Source organism: Trachypithecus francoisi, unplaced genomic scaffold (genome assembly GCF_009764315.1).
Source record: "Trachypithecus francoisi isolate TF-2019V2 unplaced genomic scaffold, Tfra_2.0 Lachesis_group15, whole genome shotgun sequence".
In the NCBI taxonomy this organism is placed as follows: Eukaryota; Metazoa; Chordata; class Mammalia; order Primates; family Cercopithecidae; genus Trachypithecus; species Trachypithecus francoisi.
In genome coordinates this window covers 58,508,534-58,519,677 of record NW_022681460.1, presented here as the reverse complement: position 1 = coordinate 58,519,677, position 11,144 = coordinate 58,508,534, and the positions used below count along the sequence as shown (strand labels likewise).

At 40.9% G+C, this 11,144-nt stretch overlaps 1 non-coding gene across 1 annotated transcript; it reads left to right on the top strand.

The window, feature by feature from the left end:
* Positions 1-2,703: 2,703 nt before the first annotated feature.
* On the top strand, positions 2,704-2,778 carry LOC117098156. The gene has a single exon (XR_004443212.1). It is a non-coding gene; the product is annotated as a small nucleolar RNA SNORD28 (small nucleolar RNA).
* The last annotated feature ends 8,366 nt before the right edge of the window (positions 2,779-11,144 follow it).

Below are 11,144 nucleotides of genomic sequence, written 5' to 3'. Positions count from 1 at the left end.
TAGGTTAACTCTCCCGGAATCTTATTTGTAAATGACTTTGGGTAGTAATGCTTTGAGCTGTTCTCCAACCTCACTTCCATGGACTTTATGAAATCCCACCTCTTTCACAAGAACTGCAGCTTCCCTTTGTAGTTGAAATACACTGTGCTGTCAGGTGTTTACAACTTGGTGAGTTCAGAGGGACTGTGGACCAAAAAGACACTGAGCTCTCAAAGCACACAGATGAGATGGATATAAATAGGTGTTATATGATGTGTATCAGATGCTGTAATGAGGACTGACATTATGTATTATGGCAAAATATAGTTTCCTGGGGAACTTCAAATGTCAGGGACTCTGATAATCAAAACAAAAAATGAGAACCACCCCGCCCCCCGGCCATGTCTTTGCTTACAATCTCATTTCCCAAGGTATATTCCAGTGAACTATAATTCCTGGAGATGTGATTAGTAGGGATAAGTAGGAAGCACAGGGAAGCTATGGTTAAGCACTTCTGGGAAACACAGAGTTAAACACAGATCAATGAATTTGAATGCTTTGAGAATTCCCTGAGACTATAATGTACTAATAACATGCATTTTGAATCTCTAAGAGCTACATACAATAGATAATGTTTTCCAAAAGCATAAATTTGTTTAAAACTGTCTTCTCTAGCATTGGATAGGATAAGTGTTCAGGAGAGCATACTTTAGAAAACGGTGACTTAGAAAACCTCTTTCTGTATATCTGACACAAGATTATACTTTAGTAAACTTAAGGTGATTGATCATAAACTCTACTCTAGGATGTCCAAATTACTATGGCTTCATTCTTTTAAACAACGATGCCCAGAGCTCAGCTTCAAATTGTTTTGAGATTAGGACCATGGAATATCACAGGAAAAGCATTAGACTGAAAGGAAAATTTACAGAGTCCTCATGACTTGGGGGCCTTGGCTTCTCATTAGCCAATGGGGTAGGATGGTGAATCCCTAAGGTTCCCTGCAGTATGTAGAACCAGAACTAATAGAAAGAGAAGATTCAGAGTGACAGAGAATGCTAAGGACAGGTAGGGGAGGACTCCATCAATGCTGGTGCCTTTCAAACCAATCATTGCAGAAGTCATAGAACTGAAAGCACAAGATTTCTTCCCTTTTGTAATGCCTGTACCAGTTTGTAATAGCATAGAGGCCACCAATAGGCTGATTTCTTTGCAAAGGAATTCACCTATTTTAAGGGATTTTTTTTTAAGTTGATTAAGCCTTAGGCAAGGGTAAACATAGAATTGAAGAAGGGAGAAGAGGTGCTACCAAGCAGGATGGTGGAGGATGTCAGGCCCATGACTGAGGAGTAATGCAGCTGAGAAACAAAGTAATGCTGGTGAAACTGCTCGTGTCTATGAGAACCACCAGCAAATTAAACAACATAGCAAAACGATCTAGTCATTTACTCGCTCATGCCACAGTGAGCAGAGAGGTTCCATGTTAGTGTCATGTTAGTAAAAAGTCATTAACTTTAAAACTTCACATCTCTCTTTTTTTTACCTGTTATTTACCATTTCTACCCTGCTCACATCCTCAAGGTGAAGTGAGTTGTCTTAAATTATTAAGTCATATAGAAAAATTCAGGGTGAAAGATCAAAACCAATTAAGAGGCAGGCATCTGGGTTTACTTAGTCACTGCAACTGAGCACATCAGCAGGCTTACTATTAGCTAGCACTGGCTTTCTAGTAAAAGGAAGTATCTAAGTTCCTCAAAATGAGATTAATTTATTTTCCAGGTACTATATTCCAAGAAGGCTATATTGCTGGTGTGTTTATATAAAAAGTGATAGACAAGGAAAGTCTTCATCTCTAATGTTGATCCCACTCCCACACCTTTCATTTCTCCTTCAGCCTGAACTCTGCATCAAGGCACCTCACAAAGGTTGCTGTCGCCTGGTATTTACCTATCCCATTCTGCAGAATCTCCAGAAGAGAGTTACAGGTTAAAGAAGCCTCCAGCTTCTTCTGCCATCTGTCTGGAGGGTGAAACATGGGACTTAGGGTACCTTCCCCTTAGGAGGAGCAATGGATCTGGATTCTGAAACAGGTCATTACCCGGGGTGGAGAGGTGAGGGACTGAAGCTTCAAGCTGGCTCTGGTCTAGGCTTTGACAATCGAGGTGTCTGGATCACCCAGAGAGATTCAATATGAGAGGAAACAGTCTTGGATTTAGACCTGTTTTCTTTCTTGCGTTGTGTCTCTCAGGAACTTAATGCTGCTAGGTTGCAGGAGCTGTTACACTTTTGCTAAAGAGTCACACGAATATGAATGCTAAGTCACACCACACCAAAAAAAAGTTACAAGAAAAACCTTAAGTGATCATCATCGCAACACTTCTAAGGCACTCTACAGGTGTCTTTTCACTAACTCAACCCATCTCAGGGGCTTACTATCACATCAATCCAATTTGGAAATATTTGGAAAACTAAGATAATACAATGTGTATTTGTTAACTTGTGCAATTTTTCTTCTCAACATCTACTCGAGGCAGGGAAAGATTTTAGAGACACTAGAAGAATAAAAGAGCAAAATATTCTTTGGACTGTCCCCTTCAAATTAAAACTAAATTAAAATTAAAACTCTGTTGACCTTTTGGCAAATTCTTAGTTGTTTTTAGAGTTGACAGCCCTAACAAGGGCTTCTGTATCAAGAAGTCACAGTGTCAATTAAAGAGGAATCTCTTCAGATGATTTGAATTGATAAGCTGCGGTTCTGTGAGGAATGACAGTTAAGAGCATATTAAAGTTGTTATGAAAAAAGAGAAAAATCTCTGAGTCTTTGTCTGATGTCAGATGCAGAACTAAAGACCTTCTGAGAAAACAAAGGAGCCTGGTTCTCACCTTGATGAAATGTAAGCCCAGAAGCACACCCAGTGTGATCCCCTGATGGCCAGGAGCAATTCTCAACTCCAACACTCTTGAAATTTGGGGCCAGATCATTCTTAGACTGCAGGAGGGAGCGCGGACTGTCTTGTGCATAGTAGGATGTGGGATGTTTGGCACCTTACTGCGTGCCCACTATGTGTCAGTAGTACTCTACCCAGGTGTGAAAAGCAAAAATGTCAATGTCCTCTGGGGGTAGGGAGAGCAACAACCCCAGCTGAGAACCACTGGCCCAAAGCTAGGGCCAAAGCCTTTTATAAAAACTGGATTTAAAATCTGCTAAAGTACTCTGACAGATCTTGGACTGCAACCCCCAGATTTCTGAGCCAAAGAAGGAAGGAAAATATTTTGGTCTGAAATTTTTAAGGTTAAGGCTTACTGCCTGGGTACCTCAATGATTTTGAAATCCCAATATGGCCCCAGGATAATTTCAGATTGTCAATAGCTCTAAATTCTCATGAGTCCATCAGGCTGTTAGCTGCCATAGGTACCCGCAAGAACCACAAAAATAGTCTCTAACATGAATAGAGCTTCACATTCTACCCAGAATTTTTACATTTGTTATCTTATTTAAGTCTGCATGAGTTATTTATTTAGAATTTCCCAGTTTGGACAAAGTCTAGCTTATCTCTGAGGAATCTTGGTCAGCCATAATAATTTTAGTTTTCGTATAGTAGATACTTTCTGATGATAATCAGGAAAAGAGTTCATCAGTGTTTTATGGCCATTCCAGTAGGTGGTACTAAGATTATGCCGTCAACATGGAAGTGGATGAATATCTTCCCAATTGCTAAGAAAGGCAGAGAAACATCCAAATTGTCTAATTGTCGCACGGTTACTCAAATACACATTTAATAGAAGAATGGCATTGTTTCACACCACTTAGATTGGATTTTGATCTGACAAAAGACATTTCTTTCCCCCTTAGATTTTGATAGTAGTATTGCGAGTTGGACTTTGAGAAACACTAATAGCCTGAGTTACATGATGAAGTTTGAGAGACTGGCCCACAAAAAAAAAAAAAAAAAAAAAAAATTCTGCCTACATATTGAAGACCAGCAAAACAAAAACAAGCATTGAGAAAAGTTCCATGTTGTTCTCAATCATTTTATTAGCAGCCTGAGAATACAGCAATGAACAGTGTTAAACTAGTTTTGCATAAAATCTAAACTGTTTTAGGATTAGGTTAAACTCAAGGCTACAATTTACATAAATGTCCCACAGAGTGCTGACTCTGTAATTTATATGCAATTGAGATTCTTCCTATCCAATCTTGATAGAAAAATACCTGAAGAGTTAATTTAGCAAAGATTGAGGCCCATGCCTCAGGGGAGGCTCTAAACTCTGTAGGACAAAAAGAAAGAACCCCCTGGGATACTTTTAAGGTGACTGAAGGGCTTTTAACATGCAGCTGGTTTACTGCATTCCAGATAATAAGAGGCCAGAAATATGTAACACACAGCAGGACTCTTGTAGAGAAGTCCAGTATAATTAGTCATCTGATCGTCAACGAAGATTTAGGCTCCTGCCATTACAGAATCCATTGCTCGGGGGACAATGTCCCCAGATCTGCATTTGGTATTGTTTCTGACAAGCAAACTCAAAGACTCCCTCCCAAATCTATTATAACCTGATTTTTGAAAAGGATAAGTTGCTTATAAAAAACATTTGAACTTAATAAGTTTACATATGACTCATCTGGGTTCCGATTGCAGTATTATCTTGATAGCACCGCCAGGCTGCATGGTTTACGGGCAGGCTTCATCCAGCAGGGAGACAGGCCCATTCACTGCCCAGAAATGGAGGCTTCCAGGCCAGTGGTTCTGAAGGTGGCTCTGAGCATACCCTAACTCTATCTGAAGCATCTGAGTACCTGCTGAAAATGCAGATTCCAGGCTCCCACCCCAGACCTACTGAACTTGAATTTTGGGGAGAGAACTCCCTGGAATCTGAATTTTAACAACCATCTAAAGGTGATCCTTATTTTTTTTTATTTTTTATTTTATTTGAGATGGAGTCTTGCTCTGTCGCCCAGATTGGAGTGCAGTGGTGCCATCTCAGCTCACTACAAGCTCCATCTTCCAGGTTCAGGCCATTCTCCTGCCTCAGCCTCCCGAGTAGCTGGGACTACAGGTGCCCGCTACCACGCCCGGCTAGTTTTTTGTATTTTTAGTAGAGATGGGGTTTCACCGTGTTAGCCAGGATGGTCTTAATCTCCTGACTTTGTGATCCACCCGCCTCGGCCTCCCAAAGTGCTGGGATTACAGGCGTGAGCCACCGCGCCCGGCCCTAAAGGTGATTCTTGAAAGCACTAGAGTCTGACTCTCCAAAGAGTGACATGAAATTCGAAGAAAACAGGTCCCATCTTAATGTGCTTGTGTGCATAGCATCAGCTCTTTGGTTGCATGTTTGGTCAATCACGGTGACTTCATGACAGATTTGGTTTAAGAGGTGAGTGCTTAATTTAAAACCCAGATGCCTACAGCCCCTTCCTGGTTCCCACGCTCTACCACAACTCACCTTACCTTACACCTTATTTGAGACACACCCAGTGTGATCCCCTTCAAATACACACACACGTACACACACACACACACACACACACACACTTATAAAAGGCAAAAAAAATGCATACCTGGCACTCTTCTCTGATAGACCTGTGCTGTGCCTCCTCTAGAGATGTTGGTCTGACCCTCTGAAAGCTGTTGCATTTGCTAGGGAAAATCTGGCTCCTTGCCTCTTCTTCTCCCCACTTTCCAGTTGTAATAATTATTTCATTGTTGAAAGAGGCTCTCCATTCCCCCATGAAGGGCTTACAGAAAATACTTACCATAGGTATTTGAGTTACTCCTGCCTTATGCATGAACTTACACATTCTGGTAAATAAGTAGCAGCTTCTCTTTTATCCTTCTTATTGACCATCTTCCAATCTACAGTTACTGTCATCAAATAGCAAGAACTATAACAAAAAGTAGGAAAAACCTTTGTGAAAAGAAAATGTGCACAAGGAATGAAAAGAGCTTAACACCTGCTTATTACTCAACCCTTACATCATATCAATGTAACATAATGTCATTTGATTAAAGGACAACACATTTTTTCAAGGAAAAGAGTAAGACTTTAGGAATGTCTATTTCAAGCAGTGATTTTTAAATCAGATCTTTTTTGAGAAAGAAATGCAGTGTATCAAAATCTCACTAATTTCAGCCAGTTGGCAAACTATTAAGTGTCCACTTTCTATCATACAAATTAAACACTATCTCTGGCTTCCAGGGGATTCCTGAACTAAGATTGTGTTGTTGTCGATTATCAGAGTCTTCCATGAGCTTTACAAGGTTGAAAAATAGAACACCATCATATTGTGCAGCTTCTTAGTACATGAACACGGCTATGAGATAGAGCACGGCAGAACTCCCTATGGATCTATGGATGTGTGCAAGGGCAGAACCCACAGTGCAAGGCAGTCTGTCCCTGGGAGGCCTCTGCCACACCCAGCACAGCTGACAACTGCCAAGGAACGATACAAGACCCTCACCTAAAAAAATTCTATTTGTAAAAGGAAGACTGTCAAATTCATTTGGAAAACACAATCATCTACAGATTCATGAAAGCATTGCTCTATCAAGACTCTGAAAATTCGTATAGTAAAGACAATGCTAACCTTGTTTGAGGTGGCATTCCTCCAACTTATTTGATCCTGGAACTTTTTTCTAATCACACCTATTCCTCTCCCATGGACCCACAGTTCTGCAGGGAACAATTTTAGGCAATTCCATCAGCCCTGGGAGTGTCTGAGGTCCATGGTGGCTACACAGAATGCTACCGCCACTGCATGCTGCCAGGGAGTCTGGGCTCCCTCAGCCAACAAGAGCTGTGATTGAGTCTCGAGACCACGGAGAGCTTTTCTGGGTGGTGAGGGGAGACTTGGCGAAGTATGAGGTTGGCTTCCAAGGTGATAGATAGAGTTTGGATGTGTGTCCCTGCCCACATCTCACACTGAATTGTAATCCCCAATGTTGGAGGTGGGGCCTGGTAGGAGGTGTTTGGGTCATGGAGGTGGATCCCTCATGGCTTGGTCTTGTCTTCAAGACAGTGAGTGAGTGAGTGAGTTCGTGTGAGATCTGTTTTAAAAGTGTATGGTACCTCCCCCCACCACTTCCTCTTGCTTCTGCTCTGGCCATGTGATGTTTCTGCTCCCACTTCACCTTCTGCCATGGGTAAAAGCTTCCTGACACCTCCTGACACCTCCCCAGAAACAAATGCTGGCACTATGCTTCGTGTACAACCTGCAGAACTGTGAGCCAATTAAACCTCTTTCATAAATTACCCAGTCTCAAGTATTTATAGCAATGCAAGAATGACCTAATACACAAGGTATTCCAAATCCAGCTAGGCAGCATAGGTAGGAGAAGAAGAAAGGCAGACATAAGTAACAATATAAAACAGAATATAATAAGAATGTATGGATGCTGTGGGCATACTTCTCAGAGGAAGAGAGGCAAGTGAATTTACAGTGGACCCCAGTGTCCACAGAAAGCCACAGAGAGTGGGTGGGGCTGGTAGTACACTGAACCAATGAATAGGGCAGAGAAAGATATTGAGCAACAAGCATATTCTAGAATTTACTAAATGGAATGCCTGTGGGGATAGAGGAAAAGGGAAGAGCAAATTTGAATGCTGAGCTTTTGAACAGAGAAAGTGGGGGAATGGTGATTCTCCCAAAGCCAGAGCAAAAGCATCAAGTACAGTCGGATCCTTGGTACCCATGGAGGATTGGTCACAGGGCCCCTCTCTGATACCAAAGTCATTGGATGCTCCAATTCCTTATAAAAAGTGGCATAGCATTTGCATATAACCTATGCACATCCTCCTGTACACTTGAAGTCACCTCTAGATTACTTGTGACACCTAACACAGTGTCTACACATCACTTTATTAATGTAGATTCAAACACAGTACTCAGCACATGGCAAAGTCAAGTTTTGCTTTTTGGAATTTTGTGGATTTTTTTTTGTGAATATTTTTAACCCATGGTTAGTTGAATCCATGGGTGCAGAAGTCATGCCAGCTGTACTGTCTTGGTGGTGCTTTGATGAATTGGAGAAAAGGCAGTACAACTGTAGTGAATATCTGCTGGTTTTGTCCATCAGGATCCATACACCCATCTTTTCATGAAACAATGTCCAGATTCTAAAGCTATGCTGTGTAGGGTAATTAATTCACCTCTAAAGCTGCTGGCAGAAGCTCTCTCTACTCATGGCAGGGCAGAAAAAGCAGCAGCATGAGTACTTTCAGCTGCTGGCCATCAGTTCAATGCCAACAAACATAGGAGAAACAGATGAGAAAACCCAGGGCCCTGGATATATCATGGGAGACCCTGGGTCAACCATATCTAAAGCCATTTATTCTGGATATTTCAGCTAATTAACACCTTTACCATTTCAAGCAGTCTAATCTGTGGTTTTATGATTGCAAACACACAACAAAATTGACAGAATACCCAAATGTTATAAACTGTTAGGCTGGCCTGAGAATATGAGTTTGGGAAATCAGCTCAAAAAGGTTACAGATGAAGCCACAGAAGAAAAGAAGTCCAGGGAGAAAGGACAGAGAGAAAAGGAGAGAGCCAAGGCTGGGATCATAGGAATCGTCACAGGTAAGCAAAATTTGAGGAGTAGGTGAGCCACAAAGAAAACAGGCAAGTGACATGATTGGGATGTTTGTCCCCTCCAAATCTTATGCTGAAATATGATTCCCGGTGTTGAAGGTGGGGCCTGATGGGAGGTGACTGAATTATGTGGGGGGACTCCTCAGGAACGGTTTAGCACCCTCCCCTTGATGATAAATGAGTTCTCACTCAGTTCACAGGAGATCTGGTTACTGAAGAGAGTTTGAGACATTCTCCTTCTCTCTCTCTTGCTCCAGTTCTCACCATGTGACACACTAGCTCCCCTTCACCTTCTGCCATAATTAAGTTTCCTGCAGCCTCACCAGAAGCAGATGCCTGCACCATGCTTCGTACAGCCAGCAGAACCATGAGCCAATTAAACCTCTTTTCTTTGTAAATTACTCAGTTTTAGGTATTCCTTTATAGCAATGCAAGATGTACTAACATGGAAAATAAGAGGAAGCCCAGAAAGTAAAGTATCAAAATCCCCAGGACATAGGTAAAGAGAAGAGTCAAGCTTTCTAATTTTCAGCCACTATTATCTGTTGTTCACTTGTTCCATGCTAGACAGTGTTCTGGCAACCATGTATTTAAGAAGTCCTTCAAACCCCTCACTCTTACTATCAGGTGGATATTATCATTATCACTGTGTAGACGAGGAAGCTGAAGTACAGCAGTTAATGAACTTGCCTATAGTCACACAGCTAGTAAATGGCAGAACTAGAATTTGGCCCTGGTATCCTGCCTCTAGAATTCACTTTGTTAACCAGTATACTCTACACTTCTCAACCTTCTGCATCTTTCTGGAACTGCTGCTAAGCATGCAAGTAAAGATTCATTTAACCAAAAATTTATCTTCTCCATTCAGTCTGACTTGGATATCAGACTGAACATCCAATGAAGACATACACACATCGTATATTATTCCCTTTTTATGGTACTCTGTTAAAATAAAAATAGACTAGAGGCAGATAGCTTACTTAGTCATTCACATCTTAGCATGAATTAGTTTGATTTAAAATTTTTGTCTTATACCAATGGAGGAACCTGGGCCCATACAGATGTGCTAAGTGTATGAGATGCTATACATAGAATAGCTCAGAGAAGAGAGGATTAAGAACAAACTTTTCCCCTTCACAAGTCTCTTGTGAATCCAGACTTTTTTTTCTCCTATCCAGTTTCTATTACCTGAAGTATAAGACTGCATGCTTCACTGGGCACAGGTTAAGAGGTCAGCATAAAGGTCAGCCTTTCTCTCCATGAGCCCAACCCCACAAGGTACTTATAGAAGGACAATCTTTGGTGTTTATTTTAAATGCACATCTGTCGCACCTGGGATGAAGGGTTCTAGTAACATCAAAAATGAGTATGGCTATTATGGAAAATGGCATGGAAGTTTCTTAGAAAACTAAAAATAGAATTACCATGTGATCCAGCAATCCCACTTCTGGGTATATATCATAGGGAATATATACCCTTTGGTATGTCAAAGAGCTATCTGCACTTCTGTGTTCACTGCAACACTATTGACAACAGCCTAGTTAGGAATCAACCTAGGTGTCTATCAACAGATAAATGGAAAAAGAAAATATGGTATACATACATAATGGAATACTATTCAACCTTTAAAAGGAACAAAGCTCCATCGTTGGCAACAACATGGATAGAATTAGAGATCATTATGCTACATGAAATATGCCAGGTACAGAAAGACAAATACCTCATGTTCTCACTCAAATGTAGAATCTAAAACAATTGAATTCATAGAGTCAGAGAGCAGAATGGTGGTTACAAAGACTGGGGGCTGGGGAATGTGGAGATGAAGGTCAAAGGGTACAAAGTCTCAGTTATGGGGGATATGGATTTTTTCTTTTTTGAGTCTATTGCAATGCGTGATGCATATAGTTAATCATAGAGTATTGCACAGGTTTTGAGGTGATGGATATGTTAACTAGCTTTATTTAACTATTCCACATTGTATGAATAAATTATAATATCCCTTTGTACCTCACAAATTTATACAATTATAAATTGTCAATTTACAATAAATAAAGGTTATAAAATGAAGGAAAAAATTAAAAATAAAAACTTCATGGGGTAGACTTTCCAAGTAAAATACCAATGGTAGAAAACATGCAGGAAAGTAAATACTAATTGATTTTACTAATTTAAAAACCCTAAGATGTCAACACAGACTATGAGCTAAGTAGCTAAGTTTGTTTGTTTTTTGGTTTTTTGGGTTTTTTTGTTTTCTTTTTTTGTTTTTTTTGTTTTTTGTTTTTGAAACAGTCTTACTCTGTCACCAGGCTGGAGCACAGTGGTGTGATCTTGGCTCACTGCAAACTCCACCTCCCGTATTCAAGCAATTCTTCTGTCTCAGCCTCCCGAGTGCCTGCGACTACAGGCGTGCACCATCACGCCCGGCTAGTTTTTTGTATTTTTTTTTTTTAGTAGAGACGAGGTTTCACCGTGTTAGCCAGGATGGTCTCAATCTCCTGACCTTGTGATCCGCCTGTCTCAGCCTCCCAAAGTGTGGGATTACAGGCTTGAGGCACTGCGCCTGGCCAATTTT